The sequence below is a fragment of the Kryptolebias marmoratus genome, linkage group LG3 (assembly GCF_001649575.2).
Source record: "Kryptolebias marmoratus isolate JLee-2015 linkage group LG3, ASM164957v2, whole genome shotgun sequence".
Lineage (NCBI taxonomy): Eukaryota > Metazoa > Chordata > Actinopteri > Cyprinodontiformes > Rivulidae > Kryptolebias > Kryptolebias marmoratus.
The window spans coordinates 10,258,164-10,276,741 of NC_051432.1; the positions used below are offsets into that span (position 1 = coordinate 10,258,164).

At 38.1% G+C, this 18,578-nt stretch overlaps 1 protein-coding gene across 2 annotated transcripts in view; it reads left to right on the forward strand.

Moving 5' to 3' along the window:
* Positions 1 to 500: 500 nt before the first annotated feature.
* ctnna2 (catenin (cadherin-associated protein), alpha 2) overlaps positions 501 to 18,578 on the forward strand; it is a 293,925-nt gene continuing 275,847 nt past the window's right edge. Inside the window, exon 1 of one of the 2 annotated variants that reach the window (XM_017405479.3) lies at positions 501 to 816. The gene's annotated coding sequence lies outside the window, so the exon portion shown is untranslated. The remainder of the gene's footprint in view (positions 817 to 18,578) is intronic. The other variant, XM_017405486.3, reaches the window with a different exon arrangement.

The following is an 18,578-nucleotide window of genomic DNA, read 5'->3' on the forward strand; positions in this document are numbered from 1 at the left end:
CAAGCTGAGGAGGTGATAACTAAAAATGACAAGGCAGTAGCCCCCTCATGGACCAGAGATTGACACCCCTGCTTGATTATTAAAGTATAATGTAACTGTTTAAACTGAATAAAAGCAATTTAAATATAAATAAATTGTAAATGTTTGCGTTATGAAATCAGTCCAGACATTTAATCTACAGGCGAATTTATACCATTAAGTTATGCCTTTTTATTTACTTATGTTAATATAGCTTTTAGGTCTTACAGAGTAGTTATACCTACACATTTTTATTATTATTAAGACAGCTTGTCTGTGGTATCCTTCTTATTGTACATAAATAAATACAGTGATTAATTAGCTTGTGGTTATTACTTCCATGGTAATATTTCCTAATCCAGCTTCAAATCTGTGGCAAAACTCAGAAATCCAGTGCTCGCACCTCACTCCCCGTACCGCGCATGCGCCAACGACGGAGCCTCCTCTGATTTGACGACCCTGGAACGGAGCACACTGCCCACTATGTTGCAAGGCTCTCCGTTACTAGCGCATCATCGTCTGCACCTGCCTACTCCGTTGTTGCGGCTGGGGAGCTGGGAGGGGTCATTATTTCGCAGGGACCGTGGGAGGAGGAGGCACATCCGACACACACCGACAAAAGCGTGTAGCCTCGGATTCAGCACCACAAGATTAAAGGAGAGCGTCCGGATTGTCACTCTCCAGGGGGGGTTCTACTGAACAGGAGGACACCATTTTTTCGGGGGGGAGTACTCCGTGTGACCGGGCGCTGCGCACAGTTTGTGGACCTGCGAGAGGCGTCATCTCCAACAGTTAAAGGTATGGAGTAGTTAGTTCAGAGAAAGAGAGAGGGAGAGGGAGAGAGGCTTGTAAAGCTGGGAGGTTTCTCCTGCTAGCAGCCCGGATAGCATTACACTTACTGCACCGACTGCTAACGTTAGCTTAGGCGAGGTCCTGTGCTCTTTTTCATTCATAATTGAGCCGTGCAGCTCGCGCGCGTGGCTGCCAAATGAATCCCCCCGCACCGAGATAACGCAGCGATTCCACAACAAGAAGAAGATGGCACGGCGTTTATTTATGTCTTTATTACCCAGCCGGACTACTGTATCCCGTTAGCTCAAATCTCAGCGTTCGCCCACTCCGCCATCCGAGCCGCACTCCCGACCACTGCTATCCAGCGAGCCCGGTGCTGAAAGCCTTTCTCCGACTCGTTTTGCTCTGGGGGGAGCTAAAAAAAGGGGGGCTGCTAGGCTAAGCTAACAAAACGCCGGTCACTTGGAAAAATTAACGGCGCGCGCACACCTGCATTCATACCTGCTTAATTACTCAGCAGCCGGCTCTTAATTGGCACTCGGTTTGTCCTGCTTTGGCGTGAGGTTCCTGCCCTCCGGTGTTTTTAATCCGTTTTATTATTTTAACGACTAATTTCTTTGTCCGGGTTTTTATTTTATCTTTCTTTTCTGTTTATCTCTTTGTTCCGCTGAGAATCATATTATGTACCCCGTGTTTGTTTTCTGCGGGCGGTTGATCTAAAAGTTACGTCGATCCGTCCTAAGTGCTTCTGGTTTGTTTATTAAAATGACGTCCCCGTTCAGCTCCGCGACGCGAAGTGGCGAAGTGATGTTACATGCCTCACCCTGCAGCTGCAGCCTCACTTTTCAGTGGGCTTAAGATTTCCATTTGTTGCCACTTCTGAGCGTTTCCTTGAGACTTCGAAGCAGCCAGTTCGCTCATTCATAGCCACTGTGTGAGAAAAGGGGAGTGCAAAGTGTAAGATTTCCTTATGGGACATATAGTGTCATGCTGCATGCTCGAGCTGTTCTTGTCCACTGGCTCCGTCTGAGTCAACAGTAACTCGGCTGTAATGGGCTTGAGTTTGAGTCGCTCGAGCGCGTTCTGGATTTGCCAAGGCTGTACTGTAACAGCAGGAGTCAGACCAAAGCATGTCGACCCCAGTGCGGGCTGCCACATTCCCTTCCTGTAACTGGAGACCCAGGATCACAGGGGCCTTGTAGAGGTCACATAGCTGAATATAGAGTCCGAGCTCTTGACTGGCAAGGAGGTGTGCACAGCCTTGCTGTCGTAGGCTGCACGGATGTGTGTTTTTCTCTTCCACGCGTTCGTCATTGTCGCCTGCCGTCCAAAGCAATGATGGTCGTTTCTAGCGTTAGCAAACTGTCTCGTGAACCACTGGATGTATTTTTGTTTGATCAAAATGTTCAGACAGTAAACATAACTTTTGGACTTCAGGATAGCCAGCACTGCTGATTGGCCTGAGCAGACAAGACCGGCTATAACTCGGCCAGTTTTACAGATATTCAGCTGAACGTCAGCCCCAGCATACGAGCTCTGATTCGAAAACTTGGCCATTCGCCGTCACAGTCAAATCTGCCTGTTAGCAAAATATTTCATGAACCACTAGACAGACGTCAATGAAACTTTCAAGAAGTAGTCATAGACTGTACATCAACAACTGGGTGACTGTGGCTCAGTAGGTAGAGCAGTAGTCTTATAATCGGAATGTTGTAAGTTCGTTTCCAGCTTCCTCATGTCACATGTTGATGTGCCTCTGGGCAATGCACACCGGTCTGCGTATTGGTGTAAAAATGTATGAGGGTTTGTGAGTGCGTATGGGTGAATGTGGCTCTAGTGTAAAGCGCTTTGAGTGGTCAAAAATGACTGGAGAAGTGCTATATAAGTTCAGTCCATATACCATAACTGATTAATATCTGGAGCTGCCACAGCTAATTGATGCTAACCAACACAAATATGACTATAACTTAGCTAATTTTACAGATACTGGGATATACTGCTCAATATACTGTATCAGACATTTATTGTCATCGTGATATCAGTGAGCACAAAATCAGAATTGCAAATGATTGCAATAAATTGTCATATATTCATGTTATGCATGATAATAATATATTTGGTCAACCCAACAGACTCTCCCTGGCCTTAATCCCTGCTTTAGATGATGCTGATGGTAGAAGAGAAAGTGAGGAAACTATAGGTTTATTTGAAAATTGCCTATAAGTTTTTTTTTTACAATATTGTGTAGCCTAGCTGAGAAATATACCCAACACGTAATCGGAGCTCTACACATTGTACAGTATTTTTGCTTAAAACTTTGGCACAAACTGTTGGCATCAAGCAAAAATCACTCATGCGCCGCTGGACAGATTAAAGTGAAACTTTCAGCAGATGTATGTTTACTCCTGATTAACTTTTGGAGTCAACATAATTCAAGATGGCTGCCACGGTTATTTAACCTTAGCCCATACAACTCAGTCAGTTTTATAGATATTGAGCTAAATTTGGTGTGATAGTAGCTGAAAACATTCTCTAAGCACTAACACATCATAATATCTCATAAGAATGCTCATACGTTTGACAAAAGTGGCTATAACTCCTTCTCTCCTACCACAGGATGGTCTTAATTCAAAACACGAAAGGCGACAGGTCATATGCATTCCTTCAAGGATTTTCATTCTGTAAGAATGGGCAGCTCACAACAAAATGTGACAATAATATGTAAGAAAGAAGATTGCTAGTCTGCTGTATTTTCCATTTAGTGGTCTATGAGATAAACTAGGTGACACCTCCCATGACTTCAGCAGATGTGGTTTGTTTTCTTACAATCAGTGTATTAAATCATTTTACTTCTAATACAATAAAAGAAAACAAAAATAGTTGTAGAAAAACATCAAATCAGTGTTATTACTTATATTATTGTCTCATTTGTTCATGAAAGACTGTTCAGCATATCTGTTTTATTTAATGTGGCTGGCGGTCTTCTAAAACAGAAGTGAATATTTACTTTCCCTGTTTATCCAGCAAACAGTCTTAAAACAGAAAATAAAATAAAAGCTTTAAAATGATGAACAGATTTCTAAATAAGTGTATGTGGTACCAAACTCTGCCCAGAAGTCTGAAAAATGATCCAAATGACTGTTATAGTTTTCTGCATAGCAGTCCTTGTAATCTTCTGTTGAGTTCAGTGCTTTTTCAAGTGTCTTAAATAAAAACCAAAAACAAATAAAATGCTTTGTATTGTTTAAGTTTTCATAGCAATAACAAACAAATCTTTTCATAATTTTGCTTAGCAAGCACTATATCAAGCACAGAATTTGTCTTTTTCTAAATATTGACAGAAGGAAAAAAAAAAGGCTAAAGCTGTGTTTCCAGGCTGCCAAGCATGGACAGACTCTCCTCTGCCCTTTGGGAAATAATTACGTATGTTTATCACTGTCTCACCATCTGCCCAAGACTGTATTTTTAACACACGTTTAACTGTTCTACTTTTTTTTTGCTGTCATTTTACAGTAGATTAAATCCCAGTTTTGGGATTATGCTGTTACACAACACAGTTAACCACTGCTAAACATCTTTTAGTTACTGGTGTGTTTTAAATCACTGTAATCCTCTTAAAATGGTTACAAATGTATACTTTGAATTAATTCTATAAAATGAAATCAGTTCCAGCAGCACAGAGATAACAAAGCCCAAAAGAGGACGTCCATGACCGAACAGTAATATTTCAGAGATGCAGCTCAGCTGGAATGCCACATCTTTCTTCTTTCTCCTCATGTGACAAGACCAAATTGCACGCTCTGACAGCCACCTGTATGCAATCATCGAAAGGTTTTGGATCAGTTAGTGTTTGTCATTTGCAGTAGAAAGAATTCAGTTTCTTTCACTTGGAATAATAAGGAAAAAGGAAAAAAAAAGCCATAATTCATGTGTGAGACTTTTGCAATCAATGGGAGCCAGGCAGTGTTTTGTGTTCCCCGTCTCCTGGGAGAGCAGGCGGTATTGACTGACTACCATGGAACCCCTCGTTGTTGTTATGCCGAAGCATGGCTTTGAGGTAGCCATGGTTCACCCACTAAGTGGAACCGGATTGCATGTCCTCTTAGGTCCTCTTTCACTCAAACTTGTGCACGCACGCTTGATAGTTTTTTTTAGGAGATGAGGCAATAGAAGCAACAAAAAAAAAGAAAAAAGAAAACAATCAATAGTTGTAGCTTCCATATCTACAACATCAATTTTGAAAGTTCCTACCCCGAGGTTTCCATTGCTTAATGTTGCAAAGTTGAACTGCATGGACCTGACAGCAGTTTAATGAGGGTTTTGTTTAAGAATGATTCTTCCGTATTTTACATATGATGGGATGTAATAGCCTACAGAACAATATGCGGTATTGGCATATGCTTTATATGTTTAAATAATATGCAGTTTGCAAATGAGAAGAGATTCTTATTGTTTAAAGATGGCCATTATAATAGATGATCCAGCAGCGCGCTAAAGTACTGTGTCAGCATCAGTTTGGTTCAGCAAGAATGATTGAGCTTTTTCTCTTAAATTTCTCAAGCTATGCATTTTCGTTCTGCCACAACTACAAGCACAGCACCTGGTGGAAAAAAAAAGAAAAAAAAACTCTTTTAAGTGAACCTTTATGTACAACCATCATTCTCTATAGCACCGTCATTACTACAAGACAAAGCAATCTAGCCACTCGTTCTGTTACTCATGAGTCCGTGGGTGGATGTGGTTGAATATTTCTCCTAGAAGCTGCTCACTGAATGTTGTAAGACATCAGAAGTGTTTCTATCGTGAAGATAAGAAACTGAAACGAATAAAGTGCAAAAAAAAGTGCATTCTTTTTGTCACCGCAGCTTCACTTGGGTTGAAATGTCTAATCAATTGTTAATATGTTATGCAGCTTGAAACTCATATTCAGGTTACAGCTAAATTTTTAACAGACTTTTAGGAAGGCAAATGAAAGCTGCTAACCGACCTGGAGGGAGTTTTAGGTGTAGAGTGGCTTTAATACCAAGTGTGGTAAATGAAGTAGAGTTAATCTAATGTCAAGCTTTGACATTTTCTAGAAGGTCTTCCCTTTTGGTTGGACTGATCAGTCATGCTGTAAGTTTTATTGCTGTCACAGAGCCATTTTTTTTTTGTTTTGGGCTGGTAGTTTGGCAAGATACACACCGGCTCTTCAGGCTTTTATGCAAAAACACACGTCTCAAAACGAGACGGTCAGTTTCGGTTTTTTGTGATATTGCAAACTGTAGAGGAAAAAAAAAAAGCAACACATTTAGTTAATGTTTGGTAAACTCATATTTTTCTTTTACATTCTGCTACACTTCACCCATTTGAAAGTTTGTTTAGCTCATGTGAATTCACTCGGAAAATCTATGAAAGGGTCGAGTCAGTGGCCGATGTTTCTGGACAAGCAGCCAGAGAAGGAAGTCAAAAACATTAGCTCTAAATTTTTTATTAGTCAATCTTCCCAAGGCAAACAAGTCGGGCGTTGATATTTTAAAGATCACGTCTGTCTGTAACTTTTTGAAACATTGCTGTTTCTTATTTTACTCTGAAGATGTTGTTTTTTTACTTTCTACTTACCTTGGTTAGTGTATGCTGCCATCTTTTAAGTATGAGTTTTAGCAATAAAAATAAACACTACAAGTCAGTAACTTTAGTAAAGTAACTTCTCAGTGAGAAGTGTTTGAGAAAAGCATGTGCAACTTTGAGGACCATTAATATGATTTGTGACTAAGTCTTCTAAACTGGAGTAAATTCCCCCATTAAACGCCTTACATTGGGTGATTTCTATTCACTGGAGGACATAGTAGATTTGATCTCCCCTGTGGCTCTGTAGCTGCTGTATTTTTACCTCAGATTGCATTTTAGAGCTTTTTAGTTTGGGGGGGAAGAGCCAACATACCATGCTTCATTTGTATTTGAACAGACACGGACAACTTGTTTGTACCCTTTTGTTTAAAAAAAGAAAAACACACAAAGGTCACTGAAATGTTCGGAAGAGGTTTAGGGCCACGGTGATGCAAAACAACTATTTTATTTCCTCAGAATTCTGAGAAAAAAAGTCAGAATTCTGGGATTTTTTCTTTCTTTCCTTTTTTTTCCACAGTGACCCTAACCCTCTTTCATAGGATTGACTCAAAACTGACAAAAATAATTTATCACTTTTGAATCTGATTCAAGAGAATTAATAAAAACCAAACAAACAAACAAACCAAACAAACAAACAAAAAAAAACCTTATGAAACTGGCCACGACTAAACAGATGATACTTTTTGAAAAGATTGCAACTAATTTGACCACAGGGACGTGTTAAACTAAGGTGTGTCCTGTAATCAGCATCATAGGTGTCTTCGGTCATGTAATCAGTCAGTTTGCCTGTTTAAAGGGTGAAAAGTAGTCACTGTGTTTAGCACCATGGTGTGAACCACACTAAACAAGGAGCACAGAAAGCTAAGGAAGAAGTTGTCTCTCGAGCTTAGAAAGAATATTATTGACAAGCTGTCTCATAGCATAAAGGCTATAAGACCATCTCCAGGCAGCTTCATGTTCCTGTGACTACAGCTGCACTTATTATTCAGGCGTTTAATGCCCACAGGACTCTGGCCAACCTTCTTGGATGTGTCTGCAAAGGCAAAATTGATGACAAATTGAAGAGATGGATAATACGAATGGTAACTAAAGAGGCCAGAACAACTTCCAAAGAGATTAGAGGTGAACTCCAAGATCAAGGTTCATCAGTGTCAGATCGCACCATCATTCACTGTTTGAGCCAAAGTGGACTTAATGGAAGATGAGTGAGGAGGACACCAAATCATGAAAAAAAAAAAAAAAATGTGAGACTAGAATTTGCCAAAATGTATATTAACCAGCCACAAAGCTTCTGGGAGAATATCCTTTTGGACAAATTAGACAAAACTGGAGCTTTTTGCTAACAACTCTAAGCTCTGTGTTCACAAACCCAAAAAATAAACACACAAGAAAAGAACACAGTACCTACAGTGAAACAAAGGGGCTTGGTTCTGTTCTGGAGCTGCTTGGCTGCAACTGGAACAGGGTGTTTTCAATCTATGCAGGGTACAAGGAAATCTCAAGACTATCAAGGCATTCTGAAGTGAAATTTGCTCCCCAGTGTCAGAAAGCATGGTCTCACAGCAGGATAATGTCCCAAAACACACAACTAAAAACACAGAAGAATGGCTCAGAACAAAACATTGGACTATTCTGAAGTGGTCTTCTGAGCCCTGATCTAAATCCTGTTGAACATCTGTGGAAGGAGCTGAAACCTGCAGTCTGGAGAGGGAACCCTTCAAACCTGAGACAGATGGAGAGTGAGACAGCATACCTGTGGACAGGTGCAGAAGTCTCAGAGAGGGTTACAGAAACCACCCAATTTCAGTGATTGCCTCAAAAAGTTGTGCAACAAATGATTAAGTTAAGGGTATCAGTTTCGCTAGTTTTTAAACTAATTCTGTTGAAACACAACTCAAAAGCAACAATTTTTTTTAAATGATTTTTTTTGTTTGTTTGTTTCATTTTCTTTAGTGACCATTGAGGGATTTTATTTGTTTTTTTTTATTTTACAAAAGGGCACAAACAAATTAGTCTGCGTCTGTATCTGTCTCATAATTATTTCCACAAAGACTGTATCAATCAGTATACAGGTTTTCAGTCCACTTCGCAGTCTTGATGCTGAAGCACTTTCTTGTCCCTGGTTTATAATCTGACCACTGCTTTATTACTTTCGCAGAGTTCTTTTCCTCTAAACTTAGAGTTGATTGCTTCGGGTACCTTTTTTTTCTTCTGTTCAGCAGGTTTTTATTGTGGTAGTTATTCCTGAAACAAGGCCAGCAAGATATAAGAGATTTACGTTTCTCTGTCACACAAGTTTCTCAGTTTTACTTTTCTTAAAACTGTGCTTTCTTTTTTTTTTTTCTTTGTTTGGTTGCTGTTATTGTCACGTCTAATTAGCTGTGGTACATTGTTTATAATTACATCTGACTAATAAATGGACTGTCAGCATCAGAATACAGTAACAAATTTAAATAGACAGAATTTTGCAGTGCTTGAGATTGATAAAATAATGTGTATGCATAAACTGTGTCTGTGTGTGTGTGTATATATATATATATAAGTTGCATAGACAAAAAATGTTACGCCTCTTGTCTCAGAATTTTAACTTTTGTACACAGGAATGTAACAAAATCATCTCTCTGCCAAATTCCCCAAACATATTTAAAAGAATATTGTCTTCGAATTTTCTGCCAACACAAGAATGGCAAAATAAAGCAGATAAACAATGGAAGATGATGTCAGTTTGTTCAGGGCTGAGATCATCTGCTGCTGCTGGAGCGTCTCCCTGTAACATTCACTGAAAGGGTTGATGTGCATGAATTTGGAGATCTGCATGAAGGCTTTCCGAAGCCTAGGCATCCAGAGCTGCAGTCTTAGAAGAAGCAGGATCCATTTTGGCTCATACGCTTCATACAAACAAAATTTTTCCAACCCGGCACCGTAGTTTTTTCTTTTTTTGTTATTGTTGTCTGAAACACGTCTTTTGTGTAACGCAAACAAAATAAGTTAGTGCACCAGGCTTGGTAATGGTTGGCAGTGAGTTGTAGCCCTGTCGCATTGTAAATACAAAAACGGTGACGTGCAGGTTAGATGTTAGATGTGGGGAAAAAAAACCCAAAATGTCTCCTGTTTCAGTTGCAGCACGAGAGATGTGAGAAAGTTGCTGCTCAGTCTGCTACCTCAGATTGGTTTAGAAGACGGCTTTTTTTAGTTGGCTGAGCACCATCTTTTTTATATCAGGTGCTCAGTTGGCAAAAAAAGTCTTTTTTTTTTAAAGCTTGTTTAGTTTAAGAACTTCTTAAGAACCAGTTTTCTTTTTCACAGCAATAAAACCCCCACAAAGTTTTTTTATTACCACATTAAATGTATCTTCAAATATATATTTGACCCTATGATTACAGGAAAGACTAATTGCACAGCTCTATATTGCTCAGAGAATCCCTCAGGTTTAGAGGGAAGCAATAAAACGAGTTGTAATCAAATACAAATGACAGCACATTTTCCACTCTGCATTTAGATAATAGAGTTTGTGCTTACCAATGAGTTCATATAAAACAAAACAGTGTGTCCAGATGTCTACTTTCTAACACCCGCCCCCCCTTACTTATTAGCTGCTGATTTCTGATTTGTGTCTCAAACATATTTCAATAATGTTTGCATACCAACCCCGAATTAGGAGATCTATAACTGGATTTGAGTTTTTTAGCAGTAAAATGCAATATAACAACGATGCTTTGTTGTTACAGAAAAGCAAAAATCACTTTTTATTGGTTGTTCCCAGCCGTAATCAAAAATGTGTCTTGTGTTAATGGAAATTTCCAATCTCCATTCATTCTTAGCACTTTTTCATCGGAATGCATAGTGCAAAGTTAATACTGAAACTTTTTTTTTGTTGTTGAAAGCTCTAAACGTACACCCTTATTTCAAAAATAAACTCCCTGTTGGCCAGTTCTTTGCCTCCTTTCAGATCAGCACAACATGAAAAACAAACAACTTTGTTTTCGAAATTAAACTTCTCCTTTTGATAGCAGCTTTAATTAAGCGATAAAATGACCTGTAATAAAGTTTTACTAGTATCAGGTGAAAACTTAAATGAAAAAGGAGCAGACGGCCTTCACATCTCCCACGAATTGAGGGTAAAATTGCTCCCAGAGCAGACAGCATCTTTTATCATGACAATATTCTGACTGCCAAGAGTTTCACAACAGTTGTAAGGATTCTCCCAGAGCCTCCCACAAATTTATAGTCTCTATGAAAGTTTATTGAGTTTGACAAGACTGAATTGTTAATGGTATTTTTCTTGTGTTATTTGGTGGTCCTTTCAGGCTGCAGTGCATGGAGTAAAATAAAACCAGCAAAAAAATGCAACAAAAACCAGAGCTACTTTTTTATTTTATTCAGCATATGTTTATTTTTAAGGGTTACTCGCTGAATAGAATTAACATTAACATTAGAGGAGCATTAGAATAACAGCAGAATTAGAATTAACATGTGAGCAATGATGCCCTGAACTGGAAGTGGCTTTTTAAAGTTGGAGTTAATGATCCAGTGTGCGCCAACAATGCAACGCAGTGAACTGTGAGTGATTCAGGGTCATCCTCACTTGCAGTGTCATTGTTTTTCCAGCCATGAGAGATCACGTCAACATGTTCCTGGCAGTGGAAAGTTCTTTTGCTGAACTAGAGCATAAAAAAACCTCATTGGCTACAGAGATCAAACTGAAATATTTTGAGGGCTAAGTTTAAATATTCTGAGGTGGTGTATGAATAAATATGCACCGATTCCAGTTTTATAGGCCAATTTCAGTTTTTCATTTTTGGAAATTTCCTGGTTGAACTGTAAATTGGAGACGTTAAAGAGCTCTTTCTTATATCAGTGTTGGCATTAAAAAGTTCTAAAAGGGCTTTAAGTTATTTGACAGAGATATTTGTACAAAATAAAAACAGCTGAAAGGGTAACAAAGTAGGTCTTGGTAATAACTTTTTTTTAAAAACTTTTTTATGCAACTTTAAACTTTAGGCGCATTAAAGTTCACAACATTTCTGTTCTTTTAGTTTGTTTGAGTGGTAAATTATTCATCTGATCTAACACTGTAGCAGCATTTCTCAAAGTTATGAAAGCAGCAGCCAGTAAAGAGAAAGATTCAAGCATAACTAACTCCATACATAACTGAAAAAATACATTTTATGACTTTATATTTCATTTGTAAAACTTGGAGCATTTGACATCAATTTCTTGAAATTTCTTCAAGCTGTCGAGTCGTAACTATAGACTTAGAGATTTACAACTTTCTTTTTTTTACATTTTAGCAAAGATTGAAAATTATAGTTATAGTTTTGCTTATAATAGTGATTTGTTTACGCATCAGTTAGGACAATACAAACAAACTCTAGACTGTATTACTGAGCAGCAAACATCTTCTGTTTGTACCTTTCTTCACAGACATCCAGTGGTTTCTTACATTTGTCTTTTGCACACCTTACATTTCCACACCAACTGACAGTAACAATTGTGTTTATTAACACTGTAGGCTCTGATGTTTTCATTCATAAACTTTTACATTAAGATCTTTGTTTGGACAAATGCACAAAAGTGAACGCCTGTGATTAGGGTTTCTGTGCATTGGAGTTTTCTAGAGAAATTTAGAACGAAAACAAAGGGGGGAGGTATGGAGGAGACAATTAATGCGATGAAATGACATGACTCTGGTGGGTCTGGTTGTGAAAAAACAAACTGATGCGTTTTTAGGTGTTGCTCTAGTTTTTAACCGACCCTACCACCAGCCCTGAATTAGCACTGGAGTTGCTTCAGTGGATAAACCCTGTTCACCTCTTTATCCACCCCCCCTGCACACATGCTACATTGGTAAACCCGTATGGTCCCCATGGGTGGGGGAGGACCTGGACATTTATCACTTTAAAATAATTACTGCTCATGATTAGTGTTAAGGGGAAATAAAGAGAGTCAATTTATTTCTATTAGAAATGTTCTTGCTGATTCTATGCAGTCGTCAGGGTTTGTTCTTGAATGAACTGTTTGCTTGTTGACAGTTTTCCTGTGTGAACAGAGCTGCCTGTGAAAGTTAAGCTACTGCAAAGTAACTTTTATCTTTTGCCATAATTTGGCTTAGGTACTAAATAAAACAAATAAAGAAACTAAAAACTAACTTTCCCATCCAAGTTTCATTATGGCGCTTAAAATGTTGACACTTCTATATAAACAAACAGGTGTATGAATGCAACAAGCTCGGCAAATGTTCAGTTTTAGGTTTGGATATCAACACCCCTTCCTCCCACAGACCAAAAACATGCATGTTAGGTCAATTGATGACTCTAAAATTGTCCCTTGGTGTGAGTGAGAGTGTGAATTGTTGCTTGTCTCATTTGTCTCTATGTGGCCCTGTGATGGACTTGCGACCTGTCCAGGGTGTCCCCCGCCTCTCGCACAGTGACTGCTGGGGATAGGCACCAGCTCCCCGCGACCCAGAATGGAGAAGCGGGTAAAGAAAATGGATGGATGGATGGATATCAACAACCCTATGTAGTAGTCTTCATTATCCATGCTGACTTGATGCTGAAGGATGTAATCACCATCAGTCTCGTGAAGCCAGTGGGCGGTGTTAAACATACAATATTCAGAGCACGAGTACAGAGAAATGACCCCAGCAAGGACAAGCACGTTGATGTGTAAAACACCCATGAAAGACGTGCACGGGGAACACTTTCTTATTGACTTCTCGCACAAACCTCCCTTGATTAGGATGGTGTCTGCATTTAACCAAGTATATTGTCATGTTCTAAAAAGTGCTTTTAAAATCTTTCTTCAAATACACATTTTATGTCCCATTTCATTGTTGTAAAATAAGTTTTAAGTTTCTGAAACAGTGGTTTAGAAATAATTTCAGAGGACTTGGGCTACAAAAAAGAAAACTTTGGTTTCTGCAGAGTCACATTCAGAATAGGAGGCAGCGGTGATGGAGTGTAGATTACTGCTCAGTTTATTACCAATATATTGCAAACAGAGCTTTCCACTAACATCAGCTGCTCCCTGAACAGCTGGCCCCTCATTTAGGTCCAGCTGCTAGATGTTGAGTCCTTTTATAATTTAATAGTTATTAGGTTTATGAAATTTCCATTTAATGTGCATGTTTGTGCATTTATGACCACTCGGCTTTCCTTGAAGACACAACAAGCATGGTGTCGGAGATACGTGGCCGTGTCTGAGTGCTCAGCTGAGCAGTCGTGTCGTGCAGGTAAAGCAACCTTTAAAACCATAACAGCTGTCAAAATATGCAATTTTTCAGTGTTTTTGATTTAAAATCTTTTGTATGCGGGTATCATCTATGATTTAAAAAAAAAGCCACTAACTATATATCATTCACTACCAAAAGTCTACAGAATAATTTGTAATAAATAAGTGAATCAGCAAAGTCCCGTTTTGTTGCCAACAAGTAAGGGTTGTTTGTTTACATTTGATTGACGAGTACACTTTGGGCAAATCGGTAAAAAAAATCCTTGGATGTAAATAGAATCAGAGGTAGAACATTGGAATCAGAGGCACCAGGTCAAAGAGAAAAGGTAAAGTTTTTCTCTCTTAAAACAAGATAAAGAGACAGCGACTAAAAGCTGTGAAGAGAAGAGTCAACAGAAGATACTCTGCCTCTACAAACACTGAAACAAGCATTTGGATACTTACAGCAAACAAACTCAATTCAATTTGGCAGCTGAAGTGGTTTGTTTTTAAATGTTGTGAAATTGTTCATAACTGTGTGTATTATGGTCCCACAGGAAGCCCACGTATGGTGCAGGATTAAAGACGTGTACTCACTTCTGACCTATTTATAGTAGACAAGTTAATCCCAGACACTAAACCATGACTGGACTGCCATGAGATTACAACACGCACCAAGTAAAACATCTAAGCTTTGAAAAATAGTTTTATTCTTCTTTAAGGATTTATATGCAACCACAAAGAATGCTGTGACACCTTTTATATGTACAGCATTTCTTAAGTCCAGGGCTTTTCATGCTTATTGCAGTAAATGCTTAGAAAATCAGGACCTAATTTCTGGTATAAGTTTAATGCCACAATCGGCTCCAAACTAGTTACTGGCTTGTAAGTTTTTGGTAGACGTTTACCAAAAGTAATCTCGACATTTTAAGATGTTCCTTCCTTTAATTAGACTGACGTGTTTTCCGTGGTGGAGTCAAACAAGAGTTTACAGTTTTAAAATGGTCCAAATAAAATATTAACAGTATTTTTCCACTTTCTCATTTCAGTTCATCTTGGGAGTTAGTTGGAAGCTTTCAGGATATTTATCCTTGACTTTCAACAGTCTCCAGTTCATCTTTTCACATTGCATTTAGTTTGTGTCCAAGCATGTTTTTGTGTCAGGTTATAAAGAAAGAGATGCGTCGTAGTCACAGCTCTGTCCATCGAAGTGCAAAATAAACCCATCAATACATTGTGATGATAAGTTTTTTTTTCTGCTCTTTTACACTTAAAAAAAACAAACAAAACAAAAAAATAGATTGGTTATGTCATCTGTTCCATGATTAGCAGTCTATATTCATTTGTTTCAAACCCAGGAGATATTTCATGTTTCTGGAAAACCAAACAAATATGGAATTTATAAGATCTGCATCGTAAAAATACTACTTTCAGACCACTGTAGATGTAGGAACTTGATGATTTCTATGCCTGGGCGCCTTGTCTCTGTGTCTAGGCTTTGCATTTTATCTTCATTAAAAAAGTGACACTTGACCTCGCATGTTCAAACGTTAGCGTTAACAACCAACAAACAAGCGAGGAGCAGAGGTAGCTGTTGGAGCAGATGGCACCAGAATAAGAGCTTTCACCTGCCAGAATCTGCTCTTGTCTTTTTATTTTACATGAAAGCAATTTCCCTCTGCACGTTCTTGATTTTATTGGCCTATTTCTCATTTTAATTTAAGTTTTCTATAGTTAGCTTTTCAAAATTCCTGGTTAAGGTTAGTAAAGTTAGGGGGAAAATGCCTGGTTTAGAGTAAGACATTAGATGGTTAACATTTGAAACATACCTTATTAGTGTTCAGAAAAAAAAATCTATACTTCTAGCCTTAAACAGCAACAGAGTTCCAAGTAAAACAGAAATCTATGTACTCGTGAAATAAAAACTACATCTAATTACTGTCTATATGGGACAATATATAATGTGCTCTTATTGCACAGTTGCTTGTGTGTGTGTGTGTGTGTGTGTGTGTGTGTGTGTGTGTGNAACCTAAAGGTGCAAACTCCTCTCTCTGGAAACTGAACTTAATGATTAACTTCTGAAGGATGTTCACAGTTTGTCAAGGGTAGCACCTGCAGGTGTTTGATGAAAAAGGAATGCATTAAAAAAAAGAAAATAAATCTGCTATTTATTCCAAAATTGTTTGTGTCCCCCTCGGTTAATTTGCTGTGGAATATAATTAGAAAAACTTATGTGGGGGAAAACAAACCAAACAAACAAACAAACGACGGAACAAAAAAGGCCCATGACAACTTAGTAAAACGCGTTGCTCATGCTTTAATCAGCCTGGTTTGGTCACTTTGATAATTTGACGGTGGAGCGCAGCGACAGATGACACATTCGGCTTTGGTATACGCTTTTAGACACACCCCTGCTGCTCCATACAAGTTTGTGGATTTAACTGTGCTCCGAATCTGGGTCAGTGTTTGTATGTTCCCTTTACCATAATGATAAAAGACAGGGGCTGTTCTCACCAAGTTCGTCTGATGTGGGGGACAGAAAAAAAGCTCTTGACGCTTTTTTTCCCCATTTTTTTTAATCAAGTGTAAGCAGTTTAACTGTCAAATAATTTCATCTTTAAAATCTACACATGTATTTTTGAAACTGTCCAGCTAAAATTAGAATATAACCACTGGTCCTATTTTAAACTAAATATGTAAAAAAAACAGTAATTTCACTCTCAAATTGAATACAAAAGAGTTTATACCATTATTTTATTGTCTCTGGGGTGACCTGTTTCTGAGTTAGAACAATTTTTTATTTAATTTAAAAGCTTCAAGCTCATATACATTTGAAGTTTGTCTATTTATTTGAGAAATATTCACTGTGGAGGCAGCTTCTTTTTGTAACAAAATGCTTCAAAGACCCTCTTTTGAAATGTTAAAACCACTTCAGTCATTATTACAGGATATGTAGAAAGTTGTGCGTTAGTATTTTCCTCAGCGGGAACTTTCTTCACTCTTGTGCAAATGTCAATAAATATGATGAAAAGTACAAGTGTTTCAGCACTCGTCCCATCTCATTTGCTCGTCCTTTGCTTTTATTTTCCTCCGGTTCGTTCTAATGAACGACATCTTGTGCGAATACGTTTAATGAGGTGACGTTAATTCAGCCCACGGTGACCCGGACAGAACTGTCTTCTTTCACTCCCGTCTTTTATGTCCCCAAATGACACATGCAAGAAGAAATGTCAACAACAAACATGGGAAGATTTCACCGATTGAGTGAAAGGCTTTTATGTAATAACACAAGTTAAGGTTAGAGCTGCAGGGCTAGCCGTCTTCTGATTTCTAAATATGAGTACGGCTGAACCATCAGTCGTCTCTTTAGAGAAGAGGGAGACTGTGATGCTTTTTTCTCTCTATGGGCGTTTGGAAGAATGTTCCTTGCTGCGTCTTATATAAATGGATAACAGAAAGCAGCTTTTTTTTTTTTTTCAAATGGCACCATTTACTCTCAAAATTCTCCCGAAGAACCCAGTGAAGTGTCATTTGCTTTTACAAATGTGTTTCTCTGTAAAAAGAACGAAGCAGGTGAGGCGGCTGCCCTTTCCATTAGGCGCCCGTTTGTTTCTGATTGGTCAGCTTCTCGAGCCCGAGGAGGCAGCGTCCCGCATCCAGCTGCTGGCTTTCTTTGAATTCACACTCATCAAAACTCAGAAAGTGTGCCATTGCGTTACAGATTAGTACATGCTTTTGTTTGCAAAATGAGTCATCCTTTTTTTTTTTACTTTACAGTTTTGCAGAAAAAAAAGAAGAAGAAAAAAACTTATTCAGGAAACAACAAACTTTAGGATACTAACGCAATTGCCTGCAAGATGCCTATTATGACTATATGTGCTATAATGCCTGATTAAGTGTAGTGATGTGTACAAAGGGCCTTTGAGTTGATGTGCACTATTAAGCTTGACACTAAAGTGAAGGCAGTGAGTCAGCATTGCCTCCTTTGGCAGACGTATTTACATTTTTCCTCTTATTTCAAGTTTTTTTTTTTCTTTGTTTTCTTCTAAATTTATGACAATGAAATATGTGTATGAAAACTTTTAACAACCAAGTGCAAAAACAACAGCAACAACACATGCAGTTTGTGAAATTATTTAATCAGTTATTAACTAATTAATGAATTATTTGTTTCGTTTATGTGAGGGATCAATAAATGAACCTTTGTGATGTTATATCAATGGGTTTTTTTTATACTACTATTTCACACTAAAATAAATCTTAAATATATCTTGAGAGCTGGTTTGGAGCGGAACTTTTATTGTCTTTAAAAAAAATCCCCCTCTGCTTAGTAATCCTGGACATCTTGGATTTGTGTTGAGCTAAATTTTCAAACAGTAGTGCAAAAAAACAACAACAACAAAAACCTCTCAGCCAACAGAGAAAGTAAGGTCATGAAGCTTGCAATGCAAAAGCACCACTTTTTTTTTGTTATTCTGCCTTTTCTTTTTCTGCGACCTCCTTTTGGATTTACGACTGGAGCCTTTCTGCTTCTTGATGTTTGTGAGATATATTATTTGCTTGATGTCAATAAGCTGTAAAGGTACTTTTGTACTCGATTACATGTGGCAATACTTTCATACAAATTTTTATAAGTGACAGCTTTTGTATCCATTTAAAACATCTTTTGCTCCTAAAATTTATGTCAAAGAAACTCTTGAAAAGAGTGAGTTAAGAACCACCAATTTTGGCCAGAGTTTATGTCACGCCCTACTTTTCTGTTAAAATGCAAAATTTAAATGCAGAAATCCTTTAGAAACAGTCATATTGAACTGTACAGGTGCTGGTCATAAAATTAGAATATCATGAAAAAGTAGATTGATTTTAGTAATTCCATTTAAAAAGTGAAACTTGTATATTATATTCATACATTACATACAAACTCATATATTTCAAATGTTTATTTC